Here is a 16144-nt window from a genome sequence, read left to right on the forward strand (position 1 = left end):
GGAAAATATATTGTAGTGTCTAGACTTTATCATCCTTGAGCAAGGGTTTGGTTTTTCTTTTTTCAGCTCTACAAAAGGTCTAATCAAAAGCCCACGTCCAGTTGATAGGAGGGCTCCTTCGGTAAGGAGTCTGCTCTGGGTTTTGATTGTGTCCAGAAGTGAGTTGAAAGAGGTGGAGATCAGCTTCAGACTTTGAAGGACCTCGGAGACTCAGCTTTACAGGCGCTGCCGTTGCTGATGAGGCTGTTGGCAGGGTGAGGAGCTGGGGACAGGGACCGGCCATGTGCCAGCCCCTCCGGTCCCCAGAGCAGTCGGTTATTGCAGCTGAGCACTGCTGAGTGTGCAATAACCGTAAATGTCCACGTTTATTATGTTTGGACAGAACTTCAGCATTTCTTGTGTAAGTGTAGAAAACGTATGTTTTTGTCTCTTTATTTTAAAAACCCACTTATGGAAAGTATTTTTTATTATTTTATTTATTTATTTATTTTCTATAATTCCAAAGGATTAGAGGCAGAGGAGTGATGTCCTAAGGTACTTGGAATAAACTCAAAAGCCTGCCGTGAAGGTGAGGACATCTGGCCACGTGCATTCACTGACTCTCTGTTCCCGAAAGTCCACATAGCAATTGAGCTCTGTCATGTTGGAGGATGCCCCATTGAGAAAGCAGAGGCAGTTTTTGTTCAAAACGCCGTGTTTTCTGCAGAAGGGTCTTGGGTGTGTTTTGGAAGGTGTGTCATTGGAAAAGTCATCGCCAACCATCTCCTTGATGTGTGCTGCGACCCCCTGTGATGCTGCACTCAGAACCATAGCCCGAGGCTGTGAAAGCTTCAGCTGGAAGCTTTGGAAAACATTTGGAAATGTTTTGGAAAACATTTGGATCGAGGATGTCATAGCTCTGCGTCTGGTTGTTTTCCTTTGCTTTGTCCTTGAGAGAGGGAATTGCTGGTGGTTTGTTTTTTTATTTTCCATCAATTACTCTTTTAGACATATTTATTTCTAGGGATGAATCAGGGCAAATGCCAGTGTGTAAACAGTTTGCGGTGTAAAATGGTCTTAAAATGGGGCTGGAAGGGATCTTGAGAGGTTACCTTGTCCCCAAGGCAGGGTCAGTTGAATCCATGCACTGAACTGGAAGGTGATTGTGTTTGCTGGGAGTTGTTTTCTCATGAGTTATCTAAGGAGGAGAGGCAAAAAATCTACCAAATAATGCTGTCAGTATGTATGCACAAGCCTCCCTCAGTTTATTCAAATCATTTGCTGAGTAAGTGTTGAAAATTGATGCTGGGTTTGTTCCCAGAGCTATTTTTTCCAAGTAATATTCCAGAGTAACCTTTTCCTCCTTGGCATTTGCCAAAACACTGCAACTTTCATGGATGAGATGCATTTACCCATAGTCTGTATTTGACGTAGAGCCATCCCTGTTTTGCCCCATTTTTGAGACAACCAGACCCCAAGAAGCCTCACTGGGATGAAGACCAGTTCTTCTTCGTTTCTGGTGAATTAGATGTGACTTTCCATTTCTCCAGGTGGTCTCTGCTTGAGCTGGAGGGGCAACAGCAGAAAGCCCCCAACACGGGGTAGTTTGGGATGCTGCAACACCAGCCCCATGGAAATCAACTGCAACATTCCCCGCTGACATCTGAAAATTTATCTAAAGCTGCACAATCCTGGGCACTGGTGGGAGAGGAAAAGTCTTACTCAAAATCCTTGTCTGCTTTGAGATTGAGAGCTAAGCGATGACTTTCAGTTAATTTCTCCTCTGTCCCAGCTGTTTGTCTTTAATGATGGATCAAAAAAGCTATACACAAGAGCCCTGGATTAATCCTGTCACCTTTGAAAGGTGCTGCAGAGCTCCAGTGGGTCTTTTTTTCTTGCTTATACCTCCCGATTTGAGTGATGAAAGGTTTTGAAAGAGGTTCACCTGTAACCAGCCGGATGCTGGTTTGCTCTCCATCCAGTGTTGTATTGGTATTAGCATTCACACAGCCCAGGCAGTGACTGGTTTTCCTTCATCTGGTCCTTTCCCTAACCAGTTTATAGTAGGTGACAGCAAAATTCATCCATCTTTGGCCATGTGGCAGGCTTGGCGAACCCCCCCGACCCATCTGTACGTTTAAAGTCAAGATGGCTGGCATTAGCGTTATTGTTTGGCCAAACGTATGCAGTGCTATCACGGCTTAGATTTGTTACAGATGGGTTTCTGGATATAGACGAAGGCATTCTGCCAGCCAGTTTTGTATCTGTGTAAAAGTGATTGGCATCCCTATAAATAAAGCTGCTGTGAGGTGATAAATCTAAATATACTTATTCATTAAAGTATTTTTACATCTCAAGTGACTTGCTATCCTGGGTTATCATAAGCGAACCATGCTCTTCACATATGTGTTATGCACAGCTCCAGAAATGCAGCTTCTGAGGCTCTGAGATATTTTTTTCCCTTGGAAATAAGTGTGTGTGAACTACCCGTGAGTCCCTGTGCCCACTCACTGGGACCTCTTCACAGTCATCAGTGGCAATGACCCCATCCCAGAGGCTGTTGTAGACAGAGCTCCAGAAGTGGTAGTCGCTGTAAATATGGGAATGTGGACTCTTTCTTTTTTGGCTGACAAGTGAGTATGAATTTGCTAGTGAGTATGCTATTTGCATGGCTCCTTTGGTGTTGGGAAGGACTCCTCCACTAACATCTCCATCCATGCCCTTGGGTGGGGAGTCTCACAAAGGGTTTCTTCCCTCTGCACCGTGGGCTGGACTGCAAGGGCAAGGGGTTCTTTCCACCTCATTTAACCACCCCTGCTGTTGTTTTGGCTACAGGAGCAGGACAAAAGTCCACCAGACCAGGTCCAGGTGCTGCTGTGGAGGTGCAGAGCCAGAGAGAGAGCCCGACCAGCCGCCCACACAGTGGGGCAGAGACATGGGCGCTAGTAAATCTGGCTTGTTCTTTGAACAGGCTGATGAAAACACTGTGAGCTGCAACCTCTGATTTCTTTGGGTTCGTTTTCCTTCCCCTTTCAAAGCATTTGAATATTCATTCAGTAAATGTTGAAGCATAGGGTACACGTGCCTGAGAGGCAGAACATCAGCCGCCTCGCTTTCCTCAGTAATAACGTGCATCATGGAAAGTTAACCTATGATTTTAGCTTAATTTCATAAAGAAAGGAAGCTTTAAAGTTGGTCTGTCCATCTACTACTCCTCCCCTGTCACTGGCAATTTATCAGGTCCGTTGGCTGGTTTTGTCCTCTTGTCCAGGTTGATTTTCATCTTAAACATGTGGAGCTGCTGCAAGTTTTGTCAAAATGGGCGCCAGGTTAGAAGGGTGTTGTGGAGGATTTTTTTAAGGGAAGGGATGCAATGAAAACTCAGTCTGCAGTAGACACCAGGGAATACATGTAAATGTTATGAACGTCCAAGCCATAAAGTGTGCTTTAGCTGGATTTACCATGTTACGAGACACCAGAGAGCCCACGTTGCAAGACTCTGCACAGACACGTAGGTGATGCAGGGGAGATGTTCACCTATGTGAATTCTCTGATGTCTCATGAGTTTAAGTTATCGCTCTCTTATCACTTTCTACAACTACCTGAAAAGAAGTTGTAGCATAGACGGTGTTGGTCTCTTCTCCTAGGTAGCAAGTGATAGGATGAGAGGAAATGGCCTCACGTGCTAGGGAAGGTTTAGATTTCCTCACGGAAAGGGTTATGAAGCACTGGAACAGGCTGCCCAGGGCAGTGGTGGAGTCACCATCCCTGGAGGTGTTTAAAAGACATATAGATGAGGTTCTTAGGGACATGGTTTAGTGCTAGAATTAGGTTATGGTTGGACTTGACGATCTTAAGGGTCTCTTCCAACCAAAATGATTCTATGATTCTAAGTTCGTCCTGTAGCCTTAATATAAATGTGGCTTACATTAGGTTCACAGAGGAAGATCTCCTCTTTGTTAGTGTTGGTATTCCTGGTGCTTCTTACCCCACTGAGTAGCATAGCAGGGTCAACACAGTCTTGTAGGGTCTTCAGAGGCTGTAGCAACATTTGCATATCTCGACCCCTTTGCTGAAGGGGGTGGCAGGTCTGCGTGCCATTCGGCATTGTGGAGGACGAGCTGCTGGGATTTGGCATCCTGAAGATGGGAGCTGGATGATGGTGTTGAAAACCTCACTATCTTCCTTCGCTGGAAAGCTTAGCATGGCATGTGAGCAGCAAATGGGGAGAAGGACCTGTCAAGCCTTTCTGGTGCACAGCGGCTGAGTTGCAGCTGCATGGTGGAGGTGAAAGATCGGCATTTGGGTTGTATCCTGGAGGAGCCAGAGGTGGTATGTGGCTTGGACAGACTGTTTGACAAACTTAGAAGTGAAATGAATCACCTTGTCTGGTGCAGGTAATGGCAGAGATGACCTTGGACATCGCATGAGTGTGGCTGGTGCCAGCAAACAGGGAGGTGGTGGCCTCTGGGAATGATGCTCCCATGGTCCCCATGTCCTGCTGCAGACCCTGATGCAGTAAGGGAGCCCTTTCCTCCCCAAAACCAGCAAACAGCTCCTGGTTGGCACGTGTCACCCAGGCTCTGGATGTCCTGGTGTGGGTACTGAGCATCCATAACATAGTCTGGAGGTTATGGTGTGACCAGCTGTGCTCGGTGCTGCTGGTAGATGGGTCCTATGTGGGTGAGTGAGATCCTTGCATCACCTTATGTCTCACAGAGGAGAAGGGAGAGACCCTGAAGGACCATCCACCTACTTCCCTGCAGGGATACGGTGGACGCGAGCAGGACTCAATGTTCATTGTGTTCTTGGTGAGCTGCCAAATGTTTGCATATCTGCTTGGCTTTTACTGCTAGGTGTCAATACTTTTTTCCACGCCTGGTTTTTGTTCTCTGCTGTCGACCAGAGTTTGAATTATTTGCAGAGTTGTTTTTTTTCTCTTTGTTTCTTTATTATTTTTTTTTCTTTCTTTCCCTCCCATTTGGTGCCTTAGCGCGAACACAGCTGAAGTACTGGGAGCCCAAACTAAACCCGTCCATTTACGCATTACCAGATTAGACACCATGGTAATAAGCATTTGAATCTAAAGCTAGATTAGGCAGGGAGCAGTCTAGGGCTGGATTTGCATAGCACACATTCCTTCTCCATGTGACGTGTTGGTAAATCTACTGAAAGTGAATTTATAAAGCGCCAGCGTGCTTCAAGTGCTCCTGTTGATGCCTGGGTTGCTCCCCGCCACGAGGCACTCAGCTGGCAAAAAAAAATGCCTGCGATTGCCTGTAAGATGCTTTTTCTCCCCTCCTCCTGTGCTCTCACAGCTCATGTTGCAGTTGATGGGGACAGATAGCTCTTACCAGCTCTAAAAACCTGCACTAATGGTGTTTTTGTCTGTAGAAGCAGTTATTTCGAGGCATTTTCTCTTTCTGTGGCAATCTCCTCCAGTAGTGAAGTGAATCTGGAGTTTTCAGGTACCTAAATCCAGTGTGCAGCTGCTTCAAGCTTTCGCTGCAATGTTACAGGTCTGGTGCTGGAAAATGCTGCGAAGATTTGTTATCCAAAAGCCATTTAATTTCCTTCCCCTCTGGACAGTCACGAGATTGTGGGTGACCTCAGGGTCGCTCTCTCTTTGAGTTATTGTGTTTTTAGGGCATCCAAACTGCAGGGTTAATCTGGAGCAATGGGCTACCAAGGTTAGAGATGGAGGAAAATGTTTTTCAAGATTTAGTGCAGTGGGGCTGGGCAGCAAACCTTCAGGCTCTATGTTGCGGGGTCAGATTTGAGTTGGTGGTCCTGGGTGCTGGAGCTTCTGAATGTTGGAGCTTCTGGATATTCTTGTTCTGTTGGAGGCGGGGGTTGAGATAGATGTGCTCATGCTAAGAGCTAGCAGAAAACAACCTTATCCAGCCCCTTCTCGTGGTGACCTCTGTCTTGTGGTGAAGCGTATGGCAGTGATAAAATTTTGGGTGTCAGAGCAGAGAAGATCTGATGTCGTTGCAGCCCCTGGGCCAGAAAGCACCATCCCTGCTGGCTTGGCTTCGCTTTTTTGTTGTTAAGGCTCTGCTTGGTCGCTTCAGGAGCTCATCTCACTTGAAGCCTTTGCTCGACTGGCTTGTGACACTCGTAACGTGAGCATGAGGAAGCACAAATCGAGGATCAAGGCTCGTCTCACTGTGTTTCAAGCTCAGTTAGACCTGCTGAGTGCCACTTCATTATCAGTGGTGTTGTCTGGGCCATGTTGAAAGATCTGGCGAGCTGGTTAGTGGAAAGCTGCAGCCCTGAGTGGCTCCTATCAGCAAACTGAGTCACCACCTCTGCTGCTAGAGCTTTCAGCTTCAAAACTGCTAAAGGAATGGAGGGGTGTTTTGGGGTGTTGGGGACACATTTTCTCACTGGAGAGCTGGATGGATCTGATGTCAGTCACCGTGAAGCCAGGAAAGGAGGTGAGCTTTGAAGGAATGTCACGAAGGTGTTGATCACCAGTGGTACCATGAAGCCTTGCCCACGTGGCAGATGTAAAGACCTCTGCAAGACCCTGCCACCACCAGGACTTGGGAATCTTTGAAGAGGCAAAGTTCTTCATTGCTCCGGATTGTGAGTAAACTGGACTGGTGTCGATGGGGAGAAGTACTTTCCCTTTGCTGGCCAGAGTGCAGGACTCCTACCCCAAGCAAGAAGTCATCTGCAAGGAACGGTGAGCTTGGAAAGGACCAGGAGCATCAAGGACTGGTTCGAAGACTCAAGAAAGTGAGCAAAGTGATGGTGTTGAACCGTGCAGAGAACACACTGGGTGTGTGGGAGGGAGCTGGTAGATGGAAGAGGGCAGAAGATGGTGCTGTCCCCCAGCAGAAACAGGTGACACCATGGCTTTCTGAGCCGGTGTCGTGCCTGCAGTGGCCCCTGGGAAGGTACGTCTCTGCTTGTGGGTGCATCTGTAGTGTGGCTAGTCCCAAATATATGAACACCCAGACTGCCCTCCTGCAGCAAACAAGATTAAATTAAAAGCTTCAAATACAGTTATCTTCTCTCGGGGTGTCTGAGCCTCTCAGGATCCCCTTGGGTTGCTTTTTCAGGCAGTTCTTCGCAACTGTGAGGTTGTGGGGTTTTATTTTTTTTAATGAAAAGGGAGATAATTGTATAAATATCTACAGGGATGGGAAGCTTGTGTTCCAATTTGTGGTGGGTGCAGTATGAAAACCAGCAAAAAAGAGAAATCCACTTCTGTACATAGCCCTGGCAGGGGGGTGGCTGGTGTCACTACAATATTGCACCTTTGATGGGGGTTTTCTCACTGGAGCATTTGCTCCAGTGGAGTGGAGAGGCTCATTTTTTAAGCAGCACATAGAGATGGAGGCAGGCAGGATGTCTGAAGCATTAGTGATGCTATGGATGCCCTGTGTGGATTTGAGTGTATCTGGGGAAAACCAAATTTGGTTAAATCGGTGCACAAAAGACAAAATAGAAATCCTGTGCGTGTACTCGGTGTGTTTAAATTTGGTTTGTATCGATGCTGCTGATGCTGATACTTTCCTGGATTAAGCATTAAAATAGCCTCTATTGATTTTTAAATGCATCCCCTTGGGATCTCCACCGGTTGGATGTTCCCCTCTGGATGCTCCTGCTGGGGAAGAGGGACCATCCATCAGTCCATCCCTGAGAATAATCCCAACTTTGGTAGGAGGCAGGATAATTTGGCAATTAAAACAATGTGCTTCCATTAAGCCAGGTCGTCCAAATTGCAGGCGGTGGGTTTGAGCAGTTCTCCTGGAAAATCTGAGTCCTGCTGTCCTGTGGCATGGAGTGGTGGAGCTCAGTCCTGGTCAATGTGGGGCTTTTGCCATAAGCTACATCATGTTACATCTACGTAAAAACAAAAACAAAAACCACCAAACCGTAATCAAGTCATCCAATTAGTCTTGCCTGCTGTTCTCGCCTGCTTTTTCTTTATCATGTTTAAATGCAAACAGTCTTTTAGTGTAATGTAATTAAAAATTGCTGCTTTTTCCCAGGCGTCGCGTTGGAGCTGTTGGGATGGCATTGTGCCTGGTGCGAGCTCATGTATATTGTTTTTCAGCGTTCATCTGCTGAAGCATGGGGAGGTATTAGTGTCATACTGGAAGGAAAGCAGCAGGCTATTTCTACCATCAGACACATTTATCAAGGAATTCTCAACCCTTGGTTCATACTTTAGGGGGAAAAATCACTCTGGATTAACATCAGGATTTAAAAATCTTTAGAGGGAAATCAGCATTGCAGATGGGTAGGTCAGCTGAGTGATCTGACAAGAGTGGTTTGCTTGCTCTGGGCACTTTCTGGACTACAAGTTTAATGATATCTTGAAGTTAAATGATATCTACCCATCAGGGTCCCTGGTAGCAAGGACTCCTATTTACAGCAGCCTCCACCCAGTTTCCATTTTGAAAAAAACCAACTTGCTACACACCACAAGCTGCATGAACACCCGTGTTTCCAGTAGCCTCACGTTAAGCTTGGATAATCCTAAAAATCTCCAAACACAACCCAAAACTAGTCTGTGGAGACTCAGCCAGAAGTTCCTTGTTGCTTTGCTGATGGACTGGAAGCATCTGCTGCTGAGCAACTTGGAAACTCCAGTTTGCAAAGCCAAATTAATTAAGAGGCTTTAAGAGAGGAAAAACCTGCCTGTCTTCCCCCTCGGTTTTACACTTGGAGAGCCCCTCGCACCCCGGGGATTACTGCTGGAATGGGGAGCAGTGAAATGGAAAGTTCAGCAGTGAGGCTTTGCATATGATAAATCAAAGTCACAAGCCCAAATATTCATTGGAGGAGCAGGGCATGAAGCTGGGAGGGGGAGGAAAAAAAGGGAGAATTAAAATCAAGGAAGGTTTTTATTGAACTATTGTTCTTCGGGAAAAGGCTAATTGGCAAACAAATCTCCTCCTCCAGTGGGAAATACAGCGTCTCTCTCCCCGCTTGCCAGGCTGTTGAGTTTTTATTGACAAAAGCTTTGCATCAAAGGGAGTAGTCAGTGCCGGGAGTGATCTCGGAAATGAAGTGACTTAAATCCATGTCCTCTTGGATGGAAAAGGAAACATTTGCGAGGGGAGGTCTCCTGCCAGCAGCCAGGCTGGGGGGTGGGTTGTGTCAGGAGGTTTCTGATCACCGAAGCTGCTCTTCCTGGCTAATTTTATGTAACTTGTGATACCCTGGGGTGGGCTTCACAGCTTGGTATTATCTGCCTCCTGGAGATGTTTTGTGCTTTGCGTGTTTTCCCACAGCTGGGGCCAAAACCAGTGATGGAAAAGCAGTGGGGCTGGATATTGACTTGTGATGGGGATGGAGCTGGGATGGAGGAGGATGCTCACCCTGGGGTGCTCGGTGGTGCTGGAGCAGCCCCCTGAGCTGCCCAGGGAGTCTTGCATCCCTGTCTTGACTGTTTTTTGGCTTCAAGGGGTGCCCAGCCAAGGCTTGACATTGCCAGCCCAGACATCTGCCCTGAGAGACCAGGTTCAAATCGCAAAAGAACAACTCATGTGAGGGTCTTCTCGAGGCTGCAGGCTATCAGGAGAGCCCCAGGCCGGTGCTAATCCCTCCTTGTGCATGACCTTGGCTCTGAAAGGGCCATCTCTGCCCCTTTGAGCCCCATCACAATGCAGCGCCGGCAGCTGCCGCCCCAAAACAAGAGCGGGGTGAGGGGAGCACTGGGAGGGACAGCCCCTTGTGTCACCTTTCCTTTCTGCTGAGTTTTTCTGTGCTGCCTTTTTAAAGCTGGTCTGGGGGCAGGGGGATTCTCCAGCATCCTTCCCTGAGATCCCCTCCCGCCACCTCTGCCTTTCTGGGAAGGCTTAACCCACCTCCGACAAGAGTTTTGCCTGGGTTTCAGGATGCAAATCATTCAAGCTGTTTAAAGGAGGAACACGCAAGTTGAAAAGTATTTATTCCACCACCAAGCCATCCTGCTTTTTGGTTTGCTAAAGGAACACAAATCCGCCCGGCTGCTGGAAAAAAAGCATGTGTGTGTTTGCAGAATTGGGTCGTTTAGCACCCTAGTGAGCATTAAGAAATATCTATATATTTATATAGGTTCCCAAACTGGGTCTTGTCTGTGGTTCTACACTTGTTGTCCTTGTTCCCGAAATAAATGGCATTTGCCTGAGCTGATCTGCTGTAGCTCCTGTAACAACCGGTCTGTAGCGGTTCAGAAGATCTGGCACCGGTGCTCAGCTCATCACCAATTAAATTCACCCTATTGATGGAGAACATGCCATGTCCTTCAGTGTTAATGTGCCACGCACCATCTAGCTGACTGGGAAGCTTCCAGCAAGGTTTGGTTTTTGGTCCTCAAAAACTGAACAAAGTTTTGCTCCAGCAGCATCTTCCTGGTTCGATTCATCAGTGCACTGAGCTGTGCTGGTTTCTGCAACCAGCTCTGTGGGCATCCCTGAGGTAGTTGCCACCATGAAGGATGGATGCTGCAAGCCCTCAGCATCTTCTCCTTGGGCCCAAGCTTATCTACATGCCCTGGGACAGACATAGTCCTGCAACACGCCGGCAGCAATCCCCTACTCCGGACTTTTGCTGGCTTGCCAAACCAAGCAGCACTGCCCTGAGGATTGATTTCAGTTGGAAAGCGTTAAGACAGATCTTATCTCACCCTGCTGTGCACCACGCTCTTCCCTCCAAAAACTGGATTGTAGAGTCAACAGCACGTGTGCTTCCCTTGGCGGGGAGCTTGCTCCCGCGATGGAGAGACACCTTGCAAACTGAGCTGTGATATTCTTGCAGTGTGACGGAGGTGGTTGCTCTTTTTCCTGGGCAGCATCATCAACACTTCTAGATAGGAGAGCTCCATGCAGACACATGCAAAAAAAAAAATCTCAACCAGCACTTTTATTGCTTGCAGTAGGTGTAAATTTGTTTAGGTAGAAAAAGGAAGGCTCTTTCTGGTGTTTTACAAATTTGTGCAACTGGGTTCTTTTCCCCACCAATGAATGTATGAGTGTTTACTGGCTCTGTGAATAAACTGAATTGATTTTTCTTGCTGAATTTCACCATCAAGCCCCTAAAGCTCATCTGCCCTTGACTTCATTGTTGCAGCAGGCCCAGATGTACACTTCAGGTTGTCACGAATTCCACAATAAAAGGAAATAATACAAAGACGAGGTGACACATTTTAGACGAGCACTGGCTTTTTGACAGGAGCGAACTGAGAACCTGGGACCACAGCCAGCTCCTGCCAGCATCCTTTGGGTACCGGGCAGCCCGAGCAAGATTTGGAGATGCAAAACCTACTTTGTTGAGCTCACTGAGTATAACAGGACTTCTGGGAACGGGGAGGAGGATCTGGGGTAATTCAGGATTTGGCAGATGTATTTATAAGTCCATGAAACCCAAGTCTTTGAGATTTGCTTATGCTGAGAATTACAGCTCTTGTGATTTAGCGATGAGTCAGGCTCCTCCTGGCAGCTGGATTTCCTGCGGCATCACGGGAAGGGTCCTGTCCGATCCCCTTTCACGGCTGCTGTTTCACAGGTGGATGGCTGGGGGGAAAGGCAATCATAAAACAGTTTAAACCCTCTTAGCCAAGCGTTTTGCCTTTTTTTCCCCCCTCTTGCCCATACACGCGGATTTCCACCAAACACAAACATTCCCCTCCTGTGCAGACTGTGTGTGGAAACAGCTTTACGCTGGAGAAAGGGGGTTTCGGAAATGGGAATGGAAGCTTATGGCCAAAAAAAACCATCCTGGTTGCTTTAAACAGGAACGGCAATGCCAGGGATGCCGGCACCGTGGTCAGCATGGGGTCTGTGCTGGAGTTGCTGGTGATGGGCTCAGGTCCTCCGGGCTTCTGCGTTGGAGGGAAAGGTGGCTCTTGCTTAGAGGAAGGCAACCCTATTTCTGAGCTTTTCATCCGCACAAGGGCTCAATTTCAAAGTTGCAGGGTTTTGTTTGTTTGTTTGTCTGGGTTTTTGTTTGTTTTAGTTAAATAATGCTTAGATCCTCCTCATTAAAAAGAATTTATTTGCATCGGCTTTGGTGCCAATGTGAAACAGAGCAGCGCTTCTTGGTCTCGAGAGGCATGAGCCCAAATGCTGCTGCCTGTTTGGAGAATCAGAGCACTGCACATGTGTTTTTGAGGGCTTGCAGTCGGGGCCAAACTTGAGAAGAGGTCAGGTAGGCAGGCGAGGCCAAAGAGGCTGCCGGCTGTCTTGGGTCCGTAAGGTGAAAAATCAAAATAAGTCCAGGGAAAACTTTCCTGTTTCTCATAGAATGCCTCAAATGTAGAGCTGGTCTGAAAAATCCTGCAGGAACATCTAGCTTTTATTGCTGTGGAGATCTGGATGTGACTTATCATGGGAGGAAAATAATCTAGAATTGTTTTAAAAAAATGATGCAAAGTACAGGGTATTTCAGAAAGATGTACCCAATTTGAGATCACTGTATCTCTGCAAACGTTTGTGTAATTGTAACACGTTGCCATCGTGAAACATACTGCTTTGAAATGGGGTCCATCTTTTTGAAACGCCCTGTAATTAGTGGGTTTCGTGTGCACCCCAGCCCCGCACCATGCGCTGGGTGTTATGTGATGGGGAAAAGCACCGAGGGAGGGTGTACCATTGCTCAGCAGTGGGATAGGACAAGCATAGGCTGCAATGTGTGGGATGCCAGATTTCTGCCGTCTACAAGCTATAAAAAGTGGTCCAGGACACCCGACTCTAGCACTCGCTCGGGGTGATGGTGTCTTCCAAAACTGCCCACTGAGGCAAAGCACCTCCCGGCCACCGCCAACCAAGAAGGTCACTTTGCACCGATGGAGGAGAGTCAGAAATTTCCATTGGTCGGGAGCATCCCAGGCTGCACCAGAACTCTGAGGGGTGAGAGGACGGAAAGCTTGGTGTGGCCCAAGATGCTGAAATCAGTCAGGGCTCGGCAGAGATGGTCAGTGAGCATCTATGCACTTGCACAAAAATACTCTCCCCTTGTGCAATGTGCTGAAATAAAGCTCCCCGTTGAGAAAGAGCTCACTCAGAATCTTGCATCCTCATTTTGGGAGAGGAGCCAGAAAAACAACGTGCTAATGGTAATATTTGAGGATTTATCTCCTAGCTTCTGAGCGGGTTGGAGGCAGGTGTGAAAGGGAGCGTGCACACTCCTTTTGCATGCGTTTGTACCCTTGCTGGGTATTTTTAGGCTGCAGACCACAACACTGCAATACCAGTACTGGCTTTAAACCAGCTTGTTGGGGCATCGGTCACAGACAGGCTTTGACAGCATGTTGTTCCACGAGGGCTAATTTAGCTTGCTGAGGAGGCTGTTGAATATGCAACCAGTAATTGCTGCTCTCGTTTCCTTAAAGCAAGGGCGGAAGCGACACCAGGGTCCAATTTTCTCCTAATGAGTGATTTCATTTAAGCACTGCTTAGGGCAATGTAGGCTTTTTTCTTTTTTTTTTCTTTTTTTTTTTCTAGGGCTGGGAAAAACAACGAAACTTGTCTCTCTGTGCATTGCTGAGCTGCAGCCTGTGGCCTCTGTGCTGCATGGGGACCCTGGCTGGTCTTGGTGCCATGTGTGCGCTAAGTTCCTTCTCCTCCTCCTCTTCCTTCTCTTCCTGGTTCTCCTCTCCCTAGGCTTCCAGGCTGAGCCCGTTGCACACGTTTCCACCCTTGTTTCAGTGAAAGAGAAGTTGTTTGGAAATGATTCAGCCCTGTTGGTCCTTCCTTGGGATTTGGGGTTTGGCTAGAAGTTTCCTGAATGACCCTTCCCGTCCTATCATCTTCCCTGGCTCTGTACAGAGGCAATTAAACTTAATTTATTCTGGCCCGCTCAATAGTGACGGCCAGAAGGCACCATTAGATCGCAATCTGACTTAAATTTATTGATCTAATTAGCGCTCAAAGGTATAAATGAGAGGTGGGAGCAGGACACTTAACACATGATGCTGCGTGGGACTGGTCCCTTCTGCTCTCCTTAACACAAGCCTCCAGGTTGCCAGGGGCTGTCAGTTTTTCTCCCTGAATAGCTGATTTCTGTAGGATTTGCGGGGAAGGAGAAGGCTGCGTAGCTGGACTTTGTTCTGACAGTGCAATCTGTGCTGTCTGCAGATCCCGACGACCTGCCAGGGAGCCGCCGTGTTTTGATTTTGATTCATCATATCAATGAATATTCATCAGCCTTCTGAAGGTTTAATGCTATTTGCTTGGTAGCTAACATGTTCTCTCTCTAACCCTTTTTAGCCTTTGTTGCTAATAACCTGCAGCCCACTCAGGCTGCACTATAGGGTTGTTTGGTTTTTTTTAGTTGTTTCTAGGTGAAAATGAGGAACCTCAGTAGCTCCAAAGCTGGAAGCAGCTCAAAAATACCTTGTCTTGGTTGCTACGTGACTGTCTGCTTTAAAACCCAAAAGAAAATCTTGCCTTTTGGTCTGTCATTCAAACTCATCGTACAACATCATCAAGAGCGTGTATCTCTGAAGAGCAGGTGTTGTTCTGATAAAAGCCTTCCGTACATTTTGGCAAGCCCAAGTCAGAGCTTGCACATAGCCGTGGGTTTCATGGATGAGGTTGGCACAGTGTTAAAAAGGGGATCGAGAACACCCTGTGGAAGAGGGGAACGGGTCTGTTTGCTCTGCACCAGCATCAGGAGCGGGGTGAGGCCCTACCCACAGACTGGGAATGACCAAGTGACCAAACTGAAAAGTTGAGGACGTGCGGGTCAGGACTGAGCTCCTGCTCAGGCACAAAGCGCTGGGCAGCCACCAGCATCTCCCTCTTCGCCTGCTCCTCGTGGCTCTTTAAAACCCAAACCAGCAACATTTTCCACTGCGTTGGAGGGAACAGAGGTCTGTGTGCCTTTGTTTTTTAGTTTCTCTCCCTCCTTGAGGAAAGAAACTCCCCAGCAGGTCCCAAACCCCTCCTAACACCAGAGGGATGCCAGCAGGCTGCTAATGGATTTACTGCGGTGCTGGATGCCGAGGAGCTGCGATGAGAGAGATTTGATAACAGCTGAAATTCCTCCAGTGGCTACATTTTTCCCAAGTGCGAGATGCTAAATGTGAAATGAGATTTGGGGATCTTTAGGAAGGGTCGACCCTCAGGACTGGGCACAGAGCAGTTGCACAGCCTGGGATTATCCCACGTGAAGACCCAATAGCTGTTTCCCATCGTTTGTGCTTCAGCAGATGGTTACACCATGTGCTAAAAGCTTTCCATCGAAGATAATTTCAAGGGTCAGATTCTCTGTTAGAGTAATGTGGGTAGAGCCTGAGTTTTCTGCACGGTCCCTGTTTTGGGAGGGCAGTGTTTGCCACGCAAGCGGTGGTACAGGGTCCGACCTCAGCTCTGCCCCAACCTGCGTCCGGTGCTGGCTCTCTATGGCTGTTTATTTGGGTGTCTAAATCTGTAATCAGAGGGGAACAGCTGGCTCCAGGGAGATCAGACACTTCTCTCCAAATACTGACCTTTTTTCCCAAGTGTCTTCATAGATTTGTTAATAAATCTGAGTCATCCATATTTCAACCTTCGGTATTAACCTTGGCTGTTTGTCCTGTCTCTTAACATCTCGGCGTCTTGTTTTGCAGAGATAAAATCTGTGGGTGTGTGGCTTCATGAGACAAATGTTTAGGCTTTTTAAAAAGTCTCTACTTTGCTGGTTGACTTTTCTCGTTAGGGTGTTTCTCTGCTGTCCTCATTCCTCATAGGTGGATCTCCTCTTGTATCATTGACTCGACAGTCACAATTTTGGGGCAGTATTTGCCTGGTCCTTGCCGTTATCAGTCGGGCAAGAGATGTGTCTCCTGCCTTGAGCTCTGTTCCAAACCTGAGTTTCAGAAATCAGCAGAACCCAAGTGACCTCTGGCACAAGCGATGCTCCACGTAAGCACTGCGTAGGAAAGTCTGAGCTACCAGCACCGTGTCATTTTTATCAGCTCAGATCACGTCTTGTAAATATTTAGTGGAATTTCAAGTAGGGTTTATCTAATTAAAGCCAAGCAAAACTTTCCACGAAAAAGAGCCACCCAACTGGTGGTTGCTGGTGGATGTTTAGGGACACATCTAAGAGCTGGAGGGAAGAATATAGGATATTTTCTCAGCTCTACTACTGTCTGTGGCATCCTGAGCCACATCAGGTCTTCAGGCACTGAGTCACACATGCTGGGGACCACGTACCTGGTTGCCCCAAGCACATCCAG

At 47.5% G+C, this 16144-nt stretch overlaps 1 protein-coding gene across 1 annotated transcript in view; it reads left to right on the plus strand.

The window, feature by feature from the left end:
• DAAM1 (dishevelled associated activator of morphogenesis 1) overlaps positions 1-16144 on the plus strand; it is a 95009-nt gene that overhangs the window by 21244 nt on the left and 57621 nt on the right. The window lies entirely within an intron of this gene.

This window comes from Caloenas nicobarica, chromosome 5, assembly GCF_036013445.1.
Source record: "Caloenas nicobarica isolate bCalNic1 chromosome 5, bCalNic1.hap1, whole genome shotgun sequence".
Taxonomy (NCBI): Eukaryota; Metazoa; Chordata; class Aves; order Columbiformes; family Columbidae; genus Caloenas; species Caloenas nicobarica.